Source organism: Podarcis gaigeae, assembly GCF_964106915.1.
Source record: "Podarcis gaigeae genome assembly, chromosome: 10".
NCBI lineage: Eukaryota > Metazoa > Chordata > Lepidosauria > Squamata > Lacertidae > Podarcis > Podarcis gaigeae.
In genome coordinates this window covers 38,056,151-38,070,774 of record NC_139686.1, presented here as the reverse complement: position 1 = coordinate 38,070,774, position 14,624 = coordinate 38,056,151, and the positions used below count along the sequence as shown (strand labels likewise).

Genomic DNA, 14,624 nt, shown 5'->3' with positions numbered 1-14,624 from the left:
ACAAAACAAAACTCCATTGGTTCTGGAGTATGATTCTGTTGGGTATCACTTATTAAATTTAACACTGGTTTAAATTTTATAAAGGAAATATATCAGTTTATGAAGATATGCATGTAATATTGCACAGACTTACTACAGACAACTGAATCGAAGACATGAAAGCAGCAGTGCATCCTTAAAAATGCCTTTTTTAATTCCTTTATGTCTTTCACCTCAATAATTTGTTATGAAGGCAAAACACTACTGTAGCATCAGAATAAAAATGAAAATATTTCCAAAAGTTTTTAACAAAAATCCCAAGAGTCATTATACAATGAAAATTATTCAATGCCTGAAAGTAAGGAATCCACACTTTTGATGTTCATAGCCATGATTCTTTTGAGAATCTTGGTTGCTTAATAGTAAATAAATTAAGAGGATAATTACAAAGAGAGTTCTGATTATAATATTCAAATCCTTGCTTGGTATAAGCAGCTGGTATCTGATATTGGAATTATTTGCCTACATGTTCATATTTAATCATAAGGAATGATAAGAAAAGTCACTGTGATAGAAAAACAGATACATACTACCATGAAAATTTTCTTTCCCTTGAGAAGGAAGGGTTTCAAAGTTTGGAGATTCTAGAGAATGAAGCTTGACCCCACCTACGTGTTTGACCATCACTGACATATGGCATCTCCCCAAGCATTATTTCTGTACTTTACAAGTAAAATCATATTGTGACAGAAATGGCACATCTGTGATCTGAAAACCACCACAAATCTCACTTGAGATTTCATGGAGTCAAGATCAAAAACAAAATAAAAACATCTTTATATCCTGAATCCAAATAACATCAGTAGAAGTAGGACACAAATCAAACACTCAGTGGGACATGTGTTACACCTTTCACACAACTGCACCACCTCAGGATACATGTCCTATTTGACAGTATCCACAGCTTAACATCTCCTAGGGAATCTTATCCCTGATACGTTCCTTCTGAGTTAGTGTTGTCCACTCTGATGGGTAACAAACAACTCTCCAAGGTCTTAGACAAGGTTTGACACATCATCTGCTCCTTTTAACTGAGAGTACAAGGAATTGGACCTGACTTTCACATGCCAGACCAGACATACTTTACACTATGAGAGCATTTTCAAAGAAAAGTAATCATCCGCTTGTATTTTGAGAAAGTTCAAACCTTTCAGAGTTAGTTGAGTACGGCCATGCTAGTGTAGGAGGTGAGTTGAGGACAACCTGTCAGATTAGATTTTCTGAAATACTCCAAATGCCAAACCTTCAAGAAGTGCCTTATAAAGCAATAAGAAGTTCAATTTTTTAAAATGTTGTTAAATATTTTGAAAAAGAAGACATGCCTCTCACAAAAGATACAAAAGGAAAAGTTGAGTGATGTTTCCTAAAGACAGGAACCTCTAAAATGAGTTGGTCAACCTCATTTTGCCACAATTCCCCCAATCTTGGTGGAAGGGGACATGTTTTGGAGAAGGAGTGGATAAGCTGTGGATCACTAGATGTACTACAACTTCCATCATGCTTGACCATTTGCCAAGCAAGTTAACTGGTGCTGATGGGAGCTGGAGTCCAGCAACACCTGTAGGGCCACAGGCTAGCACCCCAGCTCCCAATTTAGAAGTCGTAGCAGCTGAGGGGAAATCAGTTCCCTTTATCTCTACTTCACATCTCTTTTCCATCTAAAGTCTCTAGTTGTAAAAGAAGTTTCACAAGTATGACATGCCAAAGCTCAGCACATGATCTTCCTTATCATAATTACTTCTGAAATGTTAAATATTCGCCAAAGGAAGATAATTTAAGATGTCCACTTAATGCTTCTGGCTCTTCCATCTTCTCTGTTATTATTCTTACGCCTGACAAACGTGATTTGCCATGTCTTTCCCATGAACTGACAATATCAGTTCTATAAACAAATTAGACAGCACAGCTAACATGTGTCAACTTGTAGCTAGTCGATTCATCCCACCAGCGGTGTCAGAAACTCCAGATATGACCTATTTAGTCATATATTTTAAGAGGCATGCCAGCAATGTGTTGGAAGAAAAGGAGCTTTAGTATGATGTGTAAACATGAAATATCATGCTGAAAAACAGAAAAAGGACATCTGTGCATCATTTCAACTATCAGGTTTCCCTCCCGGGTTCCTTTCCTACATCTCCTTAGAATATATGTGTCTCACTGCTGACACACACACGCTGAAGCCAGCAATGTTACATCAAAAATAATTTCATGATACACCAATCTCAGACTGAATGCAATTGCTGTCATTTCCAGCAAGCAGAACCTTGAAACAGTTTGAATGCTGACTTCTCTGCAACACAGTAAAATGATCCCTATTTCTTTTCTTTCTTTTTTTTTAAAAAAGGGGGGATCTACCCAAAGCACCACATGCTTAAAAGTCTTCTTAAGTCACACAGAACTTTGTTATTACTATTATTTTACTACTCCTGTAGATTTTTAATGCATTCATGTCCTTGGCTGCATAATAAACTTTTATCAGCATGCTTCTGAAATTAGGAAGGCAAACGCCAGTCACGTTTATCATATTTGATGAAATGTCTTGCTATGAAATGCCTTGTAATAACCTCAGAACATACTGAACCACTGAAAATAATCCATGCACTTGCGAAACTTTTCCGAGCTTCTCGGAAGCATTCTACCATTTTGTTCAACCCCCCAGTATCAACAGTCATAGATGGGTATCTGCTTCCCCCCAAAATGTTTTGTCAGTCTCAGTGCTATGATTCATTGTAGAAAAATTATCAGAGCAGCCAATGTGAACTTATACTAATACAGCTTGCAGGTGTGTGTGTGTGTGTGTGTGTGTGTGTGTGCTGACAGAGCATTTTATGGTACGGTAGGAGATACAGACCAATAGTAAGCAGTTCAGAGTCTTTTACCTGCAACCATGCTGCAATAAAGTGCCATCATCATTCAATCAATAGAGGTTACTTACTTAACATTAGCTTGAACATATTTGGATTGCCAGCCCATTAGATCATTTTCTGATAAACAGCATAGTTAATGAATGGAAAGAGTAACTACCTACCTTCAGGAAGAACCTGCCCAATAACAATAATCCATCAAGAAAACTGACAATATCCTCTGATCTATTGCCTGCAAAGCAGGGACTTGATGGAGAGTTTCATTCCTTCTGCTCAGTACTCCAGGAGAAAATCAGTGCAATTTGAATATTTCTCAGGCTGTGACACCTCTCCAAGATTCCTGGTTGCGTTCTGTTTCCCAGAGGACGGCAGCCTGGTGTTCCAGTGTGCATACAGCAGTGAAAATAAATAGAAAAAGGCTTGAGATAAATTAGGGATGGCTAAGTTAAAATTGTCTCTGCTCCTGACTCTCTCATCTGCAGTCTGAAAGTCTGTTTTGCTGTGAAAAAGCTAGATGGCAGGCTGCCTCAGTGAGTTCTTCTTAAGCTACAGAGAGCATTTCAATGAAGAAAATTTTTTCCCATTATCTAAGCTAATGTGACTGAAGCTAAGTCTAGTTTTTAAAAAGTGTCTGCTGGCATGAAATTCATTTTACTGTTGCTTTCTTTCAAGCTACAGGTCAGAAAACATGTTATTGGGCTATATATTTCTATCTAAATAGAGCACTTCAACTTTTCAAGGTACAGAAATGGTATCTAGGATCTTTTTACAGCTTTGTTCAATAGCTTAAAAGGTAGTCAATTTCCACTTTGGCACCTGAGTGTGTCTTTCATGCTCTTCAGTCTTTTAACCTAAGCTTTATTTCTCGCCACACAAGCACACTTTACTATGTCTCTACAAATATAATAATCCAGAAATTAGGGTAATGGCTCATTATAGAACACTTATTTAGGGGGAGGGGCAGAGGCTTGTTACGCTTTCAAAACAAAAACAAAGAAATCCCAACCACACGTACAAAGAAATAAGCGTTATTGAGAATCTGCCATTATTTTTTACATTAAGCATTGATAACTAAAATTGCTCCTGTGGCCTGGGGGGAAGGTTGGGTGGCAGTCTTGAGAGCTAACCAGAAACCCAGGCAGCTGGTTGGGAATTTCCAGTCCTGGGGCATGAATGTCCAGATCCAATAGCTCCTCAGGGTCAATAGTGATGTGGAGATTCTCAGGACCATTGTCCAGTCCAGACTGAATCCTGACACACAGATACATATTCCCATTACAGACAGTTGGCTTCCATGAGGTGGAAGCAGTAAATAATGACTGAGGGGGCAGAGCTATTGTATTCAGGCCCAATTCCTCCTCATGTGCTAATTCACTTTAAATAAAGCTTGAAGAGGACTTTAGTGATGAAATATATGTGCATGCTTAATGTTTAATAAGTCACTTTCCTGTCCTATCTTAGGCTGCATAAACACCATATATTTAAAGTATCCCCCTAATAATCCTGCAAACTGTAGTTTACCCCTCACAGGGCTATAATTTCTAGCACCCATGCCAACCTACCTGTTCCCAGGATTCTTTGGGAAGGTGCTTTATATGTGCTTTAAATGCAGTGCTTTTTTTTCTTTAAAAAAGTTTAGGGGTACTCTCATTTTCACTTAATAACATCACCATTTCATTGTTCAAATCAGGAAAAATAAATACGGCAAATGGACAAAGGGCCACCATTGGGGGTAGCAATGGAACTGATGATTCACTGTGCTAGAGAATAAACTAAAAAAATTAATTATTTTAGTTTCTTCTCCCATTAGGTTCACAAAATGTTTAGGGGTATGCGTACCTCTGCGTCCCACCCCAGAAAACAAAACAAAACACTGTTTAAATGTATGGTTATATGCAGCCTCACATCTCTGGGTATTCCCCACTCTCAGTCTCTCATTGTCTGACTGTCTCAGTCATCCATGTTTTAGCTGCATAGTAGCTGGAATAAAAGCCATTGTGCTGTTGAAAGCGTGGTGTTTCAACCTTGCATTATTCAGGCCTAGTCGCTTGAGGGCCTGCAAGTCATTAGGGCTAAACAAAATGAAGTTCAGTTATGCTCTCTCAACAATACATAATAAAATATATATGGAATGGCAGAATTAATCTTCACTATGGAAGCAATGCCTCTCCTTGTGGGGCTTTTCTCTATCTCTTTACTTATTCACAGCATTTCACCCATTAGCAAAAAAACAAAACAAAAAACAAAAGTTCTCTGAGCAGCTCAGAAATAGTTTTCATGGAACCAACATAACTGATAAGAATAATGACTTCAGTCAAGTCAAGTGGAAGTACATTGAACTCTACACATTTCAAATATAAAAATAAATCTGAATGGTCCTTACATTTCAAAGATCAGCACTGGAAGGTAGATAGGCATCTTTAGTTCTTTGCATCGTGATGCTGAAACATTAAGTAAAGATAAAGGTCAGCAGGGGAAAGTTTCGCTCAATTAACATTTCTATTTCCTTCTTATGCCTGAAGGGCTCTCCAACTTCCAACCATCAACAAAGATATAGGGGGCCATGCATGAAGTACTGTTGTTATGTAACATCTCTTCATTTCGCCAGAGACCAAACATGGAAGGGAGATTAACAGTATAGTTCTTATAGGGGTTTACCTGGAAACACCATAGACATTTACCAGACCCCTCTTGCTCTCCAGGCTTCAGCGAAAGCCTGCATTCGCCCCATAGGATGCACACACATTTCCCCTTCATTTGTTACTGGCAAGGATGCCACTGGAGGTAGCTTCCATCTTTCTGCCACTTGGAGAGGTGCAATGGGACATTCCTCACCAGTAGGATATCCTCACTGTCTGATGGTGGAGCTTGCCTGGCAACAGTGGAGCTCCCCTACCAGTGGAGGTCAAAGACCTCTTGCTTCATCCAAGAAGCTGATCAGGGATTTGGGTTGCTCCATCAGAGAATTTAGCTATGATCTGCTGAAGATGTCCAATATACGCAGATTCTACCATGTAAAATGGGAAAGTGTTTGAATGGAAGACTGGCATGATGCTAATTTAGAGCAGTAAAAGAGAACATCTATAAAGTGACATGAATTTTACTCATATTGATCCAAAGAAGCACTCCAACATATAATTAGCAGAGTAAAAAACTGAAACATTTTTCAGGATTCCCAAAAATAGAGCAAGGACAATTGTATTTCATCCAGCAGAGTTACTACTGCTACTGAAGGTAAATGGGCATAATGGTCATAAATCCAACATATTCAGGATTGGCGCAACAGACTTAACTTAAACTTAAAAAGGTAAAGGTAAAGGACCCCTGACCGTTAAGTCCAGTCGCGGACGACTCAGGGGTTGCGGCGCTCATCTTGCTTTACAGGCCGAGGGAGCCGGCGTTTGTCCGCAGTTTTCTGGGTCACGTGGCCAGCATGACTAAGCCGCTTCTGGAACACCGAAACAAGAGCAGCGCATGGAAATGCCGTTTACCTTCCCACTGGAGCGGTACCTATTTATCTACTTGAACTTGGGGGGGGGGATTATGTGCTTTCGAACTGCTAGGTTGGCAGGAATGAGCACATTGTAACTTAAGGTTTTAGTCTTATTGTAAATTTAACTCTAAGCATACTATGTACAGAACATGTATAGTCAGCATGACCCTGAGTGAAAGCGATAACAGTACCAGTTTAAACCAGCTGTTCAGCTTCTCTGAAGGAATAACCCAAACATCAGGAACCTCCTGCCTGTTCCTAGGCAGAATAGAAGTTTGCATGTCAGCTAGAAACTTCCAGCTTGCACTGGCTTGTATCACACAGAGAAGCTTCCAGAACCCTCTTGAATCAATTAGAATAGGAAAGATCTTTACACATCAGAGTGTCACCTTGGGATGATGCTTTAAGGCCAATAGGGAACAAATTTGGTGGTCTGTGGTTTGGTTGTTGTTGTGGGGTTTTTTTTGGGGGGGGGTCAACAACATTGGTGCCTAAATAGGGACAGAGTTAGGTTATCCTTAAATAAATACATCATTAAATAAGGCTTTAAAAAAAATGTGTTAAAAGATCAAATGGAAGTGCGGGGTGGGGAGAAATCACCATAGATCCAAATTTACTTAGCAAACAGCAAGCTTGTTTTAGCACTCCCTGACTGTTATGGCTGCTGTGAATTAAATTCACACAGGATTTTCATTCTTCCAGTTGAAAATAAAATTGCTTCTTTCGGTGACAAATTGAGTGTATGTATATAAAACAAAAGAAACCCCACAATATATTGTATATACATTCAAGTGTAAGCGAAATAAAGACCAAAGCAGGCAATTGGCACATTTTTTAAAAATCAACCTTTTTTAAAAAAAAAAAGCCACCAGAAATGTCAAAGTAATGTGGCGCTAGCTGGGTTTGAAACCATGAGAAACAAAGTCAACAGAGACTTTATAGAAGCAGTTTTCACTTCCTGAAGAGAAGCCTCATCATCTGATTTAATGATGCTGTCACAATAGCAAATAAAAAGGGTCACCAGTTACATTAGCACCATTAAATACCACAGACAGTTTATTTTTCCTAGTGGAAGAAGGGTCTCATAACAGCACAACAGGTTGTTTTTAAGGTGTTGTCTTTCTTTTTGTTAGTAACTCTCAATAAACAGCAGCTCTTTGGCTCAACTGTCATCTCCTTCATTCTACACCTATTTTAGATGCCACAGGAATATGTAGAGTTTGGGGCTATGGTCTTGGGGACCAAGGTCTATGCTCACCCAGCCCTGAAGCTCATGGAGAGCTCTTGGACTAGTCAGTCTCTCAATCTAACCTAACCACTGTGTTGTTGTGAAGATTAAAGGGAGAGAAGGGAGAACCAGGTATACCACCTTGAGTTCCATGGAGGAAATGTGGGATATAAATCAATAACAGTAACCACCACCACTACCACCACAGCAACAATTTGAATGGCTTCAATACCAGGAAAACCATTTGGTTTTCTCATGGCAAGGCCAACCATAACAATAGTGATGGATATGCAGAAATCCCCATGTATCAAACCTGAACGGTTTTGGCCTTCTGGAACTGAACCATAACATTGCATATCCTTTAATCGAGGGTTGGATTGCTGTGCTGGCCCTATCATTAGATGGCTGCCCAGGCAGCTGATTTAGGGTGGCAAGAAGGGTCAGCAAATTACTGAGTTATTTAATGTATTATAATTGTATTTTTTTGAGCAAGGAGGTAGAGAGATGCTTGTGGGGTTCTTACCTTTGGGTAACAATGTAATATGGCTTTTCTTGGGCACAATGCCTCTGGACAGAGATGGGATGGCATTTGCTTCTCTGCCTGAGGCAGAGAATGTCTTTAACCAATCCTATCTCTGAAGCAGAAGAAGGAAAGGCAGAAGCAGCAGCCCCCAATATGCCATTGCAGTGACCCATCTGGGTAACTATATAGAAAACAAGAGGGGGAATAAGGGGTTTGCAGGTGGGTACTGTGCATCTTGACTTGGTGAGAGCATATCAGGAAGCAAAATGTCTGGAGCTTGCCATAATCTTAGGGACAAAGGCACATGAACAAATGGTTTGTGTGAGCTGGATAGGGTACCTGTTGTGTGTCACCCCTCCCATTCCCAAGAAGGTTTAAACAAAGGAATGGGAACCTGATGGACTCCTGGTGCTGTTAGACTACAACCCCCATTTGTCCTGACCATTGAGCAAGCTGGCTAAGGCTATCCAAGTCTAACAACATCTGGAAGGACACAGGTTCACCATCCCTAGTGCAGAAGGTTATGAGTATCAGGAATGTGCATCAGCCATCTCACCTATGATGTCATTTGTGTGGCTCCGGCTGCATACAAATGACATCATAGGTGAGGCCCAGGCCCACTCCCTGTGAAGGGCAAGCTCACCGTGTCTGAATTGAGCCATAGTTCCAAAGCCATGCAGTGTTCTGGGTGTGCTCCTGAGGTGCAGAACCATCTTACATTTTTATTTCACTTTATAGCTTTCATTATTCTAAAATATATCAACCCACATTGTGAAGGAAATTGTAATCTGCAAATTTCTAATGCATTTTATAGTTCAGGTAATTCTCCCCACCCCCACCCCCCAATGCTGCATTGCTAGGTAGCAATGACATGCTTTGTGTGTGAGGACCATATATCAATTTCGTCCCTCGAGTGTAGTTATCTCTGATTTATCAGCGCCTTCAAAGTTGCTAATTCCTCTGCAAGCTGCATCACCCTCCTCACTCAAAATCTATTTATTTTATAATATGTTTGCAGACAACACCCTGAGAACAGTCTGCTAGTAAAACCCACACACGCACACACAAACACAAAGCGGGAAGATTTAATGTGCCCTCAAGGATTCCTGTTGTCTGATGGACAGTAGCAATTAATAGTTAGGACTAAATAATCTAATGGTGCCAAGGAAATAAGTGCCTAGTGAAATCATATTTATTTATTTATCTTTCCTGCTAACATCAAAACCATTAAGATGAAAGGTTCAAAATACAAGTGCTCTTTACTGATATGAGCTTAGGAGAATCAACACTTGAATGTTGGAATCTAATTATTAGGCATTTTTAGCCACAAAAAACCAGACGTCGCCACAGCATGCTATGTTATATGCAATACAGTAGGCAAGAGAAATGGCACTTAAGGGTTTGCAGATTTAATTTCATTTTATGCACACAAATTTGGGAAGCAATAAGGTTTGTGAAATATTCCGTGTGGCTAAATGAAATTCTGGTATAACATTATCCATTCTGCATGCTTACCCAAACCCTTCTGTCAGGGGGGAAATTGCCTCAGGGCCGCACAAGGCTAGCGGGCCCAAACTATTGATTCAGCCATCTTCAGCAGATGAAAATGCTATTTTGACTGCATGTGTGAGAGTCAAAGCTTCTTACTTTTGAGTGGCTTGTGTGTAGCCTACTGTACATGGATGAGAGTCACACCCATTTTTCTGCCCACTTTTCCTTTTGGCTCCACTACTAGCAGATGCCCCATGAAATGTTTCCCGTGATGATCTGTGGCCCTTGAGCTGAAATAGGTTCCCCACTCCTGGTTAAAACTTTTTAAAAAACCAAGGCAGCTTTTCTTGTCTCTGGATCCATTTGCTGCCTTAATATAAGATGGGCTACACCTGTCTTGCCAGTTGTACATTTGAAAAGGATTTATGGGTCATAACAAGCTTGACATGAGTCAACAATGTGATGCAGCAGCAAAAAAGCTAATGCTATTCAAAGCTGCATCAATAGAAGCATAGTGTCCAGATCAAGGGAAGTGATAGTACTGCTGTATTCCGCCTTGATCAGACCACACCTGGAATACTATGTCCAGTGCTGGCTGTCACAATTTAAGAATGATACTGATAAGTTGGAATATGTGCAGAGGATGTAGGGGCCAAGGTCCCTTTGCCTCCCCCAAAAATAAATATTTGGGGGAGATGGGCCTCACCAAATTTGATGTGCATTGCTATTAAAATGGGGGGGGGCTTACCTGCCACCCAATATTTTATTTGAGTTGGCAACCCTGGCCAAGGAAAGTGACCAAGATGATAAAAGGGTGGGAAACCAAGTCTTAGGAGGAATGTTTGAATGAGTTGGCTATGTTTAACCTGGAAAAGAGGAGACCAAGAGGCGATATGATAGGGGTCTTTTCCTATTCTACAATTGTATTATTCTATGATTCACACAGGAGAGAAACTGTACAGGTGCTCTGAGTGTCGAAACAATTCAACCAGAAGGGAAACCTTAGAATACATGAGAGAAAGGAGAGAACATTGGGGGTCAGAAGGAAGAGGGTGAAAAAAAGCACATTTGAAAGAAAGTATGTATGACTACCTACTTTCTTCATAGACTAAACAGTGATGTATAAGATGCACTTGGAAGTAGAACAAGTAAAGTTCTGTCATTAGATCTGTCACAATGTCTTATGAGAGTTAAAGTGTGTAAGGAAACAAAATATCATGTACTTTGCTATGTGATTGAAGGTGTTCCCTGATTTTATGCTATTTTGTAAACCGCCTTGGGAGACCCTTGCCATAACAGATTGCCTAATTAAATTTAATCAAATTTAAAATAGCAGGTGGTATGTAGGGACTAGTCTGATGCAAATTGTAATCCTTAATGAGTGGTAAATAAGTGGGATTTGGGGGCAATTCAAAAGATCTCTGGCAGTCCCTTTCTCTTTTCTAACTGTATTTCCACAATGAATGCAGAAGCTACAGTCCATTTCCCATTTCAGGTGTTGAGGCCAATGGCCAACATAATAATGAATATCAAAATTACTCCTTTATTGGAAGATCTGCAGCCTGGATGGTTAAAGATGGCTTAATAATTTTCTGAGCCAGATACCGGTAGATATGCTCCTTTTTCCTCATTTGGGGGAAAGTCACTTAACCTTAGTTGATTATGGTGTGGAAGTCTATTTTCATGGTTGCAAGGCTTTCAAGTCCATTAATACTGCTTTAATGAATATAAATAACTAGAATTACATTAGAAGTAAATTATTTGCTTCCCTTGTGTAGAAAGCAGGATGATATTTTGGTAATCAAATATGTTGCGAAAGCCCCAGTTTGTCATCCAATGGCTTCTTGTTGCATTACTGGAGGGGCAGAGCTACTACATCTGTATTGCTGCAGTTTGACAGAGCGAGCCCTACAGTGAGGCATAATGAAGCAGCTTCCTCGGCAGCAGATGCTCTGGGGAGGGTAGGAGGCAAAGGCAGGTAATAGAAGATGTAGCATACCCTGCCCTCGGTGGTAGAGGAGGCTGTTCCATTGCCAGCAATGAAGTACTATCCAGTTGCAACCCATAGAATCCTAGAACTGTAGAGTTGAAAGGGACTTAAAGGGTCACCTAGTCCAAACTGCTGCAATGCACTCAGCTTTTTGTATGTGGACTGGGCAGGGAGCACCACTTTCACCTTGAAAATGAAGTTCTTAAATTGCCCTACTGGACAAAAGGGTGTGACCAAACAGGATTCAAGAGACTAAAATCTGGTTAGGCAAATTTGTTTTAAATACATTGGCAGTTGTTTGCATTTCATTATTATATGAAAGATAGAAGCAAATGAGCACCAAAAAGAAATCAACAGCACATTACAAATGAAGGCCACCCTTGCAGTCATCCCCAAAGATGTCAAAGGATGTTCACCTAAGCACGTTGTTCCTTGTTCAATTTCCCATCTCCTCCTTTCAAATGTGGCTCATTTAACCTAGGGTTCATCCATACTTCCACTTGTCCCATACCTTGAAAGCAGCTTGGACCCTGTTTTCTTAGACTCAGAAAGAAGGGTCCAAGCTGCTTTCTGCTTTTCCCATCTGGTTCTTTCCAGGTAATTAGACTGTAACTCACATCAGCCCTGACTCTTAGCTGAGCTGATAGGAGTTGGAACCCAACACTCTCTGGAGATCACCATGCTGGATAACCCTGCAGTACTGAGTAGACAGAGGGGAGCAGGGAAACCACTATCCACGAGGTCAGTGTGCTGATGGATGGAAAATGTTTGCAACCAATTTGACCAGCACTATAGCCAAAGGGGGAAGACTGGATGCTAAAATGGAAAGAGCCTGGTGAGGGGGCAGAGTTTGGTAGCCACAGATGCCCTGTCCTCTGCAACACTAGCTCTGAAACCCTTGGCTTTCTTTAAATCTTTCTTTATAAAGAGAGTTGCTGGGTCTCCCAGTTTATTAAAATATCCCAGTTACTTTTGTTCTTTCGGGGTTTGGATATAGGCATATACGTGCACAAAATAGATTTGGCTGTGGCCTTTTATTAAGAGGGACGAAATCTAGGAAATTACTTTTGCATTGGCCTTTCAAAACAGTCATCTGCTCTCTGCTGTGCAGAAGTTGGAGAATTTTGTGTTCAAATGAAAACTGGGTAATTGAGATAAGTGGTCTCAATTACTCAGCTTTCATTTTGAACACAAAACACCTTACTGAGATAAAAGGCCTTCCTAGATTATCATTTTTAATGTTCTCTTTTAAATTATACACGAGATAGCTTGGCCCAGCAGCGGTAGCCCAATATCCTGTCTCTATAATGCATGAGGAGATTTCTGTCTCTTTTGGGGGGCTGTGGCTTAATGGATTTGCTTTATAAAGAAAGAGGGGCACTCAAGATAGCAGACAGTGAAACAGGAATGAGTCTTAGGAATATAGGAAATGGTCCTATACCAAATGAGTCTATCTGGCTCAGAATGGTTTACACTAGTCTTTCTCAACCTTGGTTCCCCAGTTATAATAATAATGCCGTTGTTGTTGTTGTTGTTGTTGTTGTTTATATCCCACCCATCTGGTTGGGTTTCCCCAGCCACTCTGGGTGGCTTACAACATATATAAAAAAAACAAAACATCAAACATCAAACATTAAAAACAAAGTCTCCTATACATGCAACAAACCAATGAATCAATAGAAACCAGCAACAGTAGTAATAACAATAATAAGCAGTTTACAAATTAAAGTAATGGCCAGCCCCAAGTAACAGTTAACCAACACCAACCCAATAAAAACAAAACAGAGAAACCAAAATTAGAACTGTTTAAAACATTTTAAAACATTTTAGCCAGTTGCCTCAACCCAAGCGTTGTTCCAGCAATGTCCCAATGGCCTCCCAGGAGCCTCTTTTAGCTGTTCAGCTCTCACAGCAATTATTGTTGTACTACAATTCCCATCACTCCTAGCCAGCATGCCGGTGGTCTGGGTTTATGGGAGTTGTGGTTCAAGAACATCTGGAGACCAAAGCTTGAGAAAAGCTGGTCTACACCGATATCATACCCTCCAACATTCATGAGATGAAAATGGGGAGGTTTCTCACTCCCCCACCCAAATGACCCTCCTGGACCACCCATCCCCCCCAGATCCTCGCAGAACATTTCTTATCAGAAGAAGGGCAAATGCCATCACTACTACATCAACAGGACATGGCATGCATGCCACCCACCATCCAGAGAAAACCTCTTAATCCTGATTTTATTTTACTCTTTGGTAGATTGACGAAAAGAAAAACACACACCAACAAATAAATTTCGGAAAGCGTCAAGATTAGAAGTGAATACACAAAGTATATTTTTTAAAATAAAAAAAATAAATAAATAAAGTTCTTGCACTCTGCTCTGCTCTCCGTTTCTTCCTGCCCCTCAAAGCCGGCATGTCCCACAGGTCTGGGCCTTGGTAGTGGCAGCTTCTCCTCTTCCTCACCCCGCTCTCCAGCAACCATTAAGGGCTGCTAAAGGGAGGAGACCAGCAGCAGTGGTCTTGGAGAGGCCATGAGAGGTAACAGGATGCTACCTCACTGCCGCTGTCACTCAGGGCAAGAGCAGACTCATCCTCTTTTCTGAGATCAGTGGCAGAAGCACTGGCAGGGAAAATAAGGACATTCTGGTATCAATCAGGAACCAGGATGACTTCCATAATTCCAGGACTGCCCCTGGAAAATCAGGACACTTGTACGGTACATGATCTTCAGTGGGTCTTCAGGGTATCAGAAAGGGGTGTTGCCCAGTTTATGTGCGTACCTGCATTTCTTGGTTTATAAAAAGTCTTTGATCAATCATTCTGGGAATCGAATCTTTCTGCATGCCTACCATTGAGCTAGGTCCCTCCCCCATAAACTCATACTGTTTTTCCACAAGTTTCAAAAACAAAAAAAATCCCCACTTGACGCAGATTAACTTACCCAGGCATTCAATTAACGTAAAACTAGCATGATTATTTTGAAGTGTGAGCCAT

The 14,624-nt window shown here is 40.6% G+C and overlaps 1 protein-coding gene across 1 annotated transcript in view; it reads right to left on the bottom strand.

Annotated features, from left to right (window-relative positions):
* The window catches only part of MGAT4C (MGAT4 family member C), a 319,924-nt gene extending 310,171 nt beyond the window's left edge, over positions 1-9,753 (bottom strand). Inside the window, exons 1-2 of the mRNA XM_083699335.1 lie at positions 9,663-9,753; positions 3,068-5,344 (exon numbers count right to left, since the gene is read on the bottom strand). The gene's annotated coding sequence lies outside the window, so the exon portion shown is untranslated. The remainder of the gene's footprint in view (positions 1-3,067; positions 5,345-9,662) is intronic.
* Between the last annotated feature and the right edge of the window lie 4,871 nt (positions 9,754-14,624).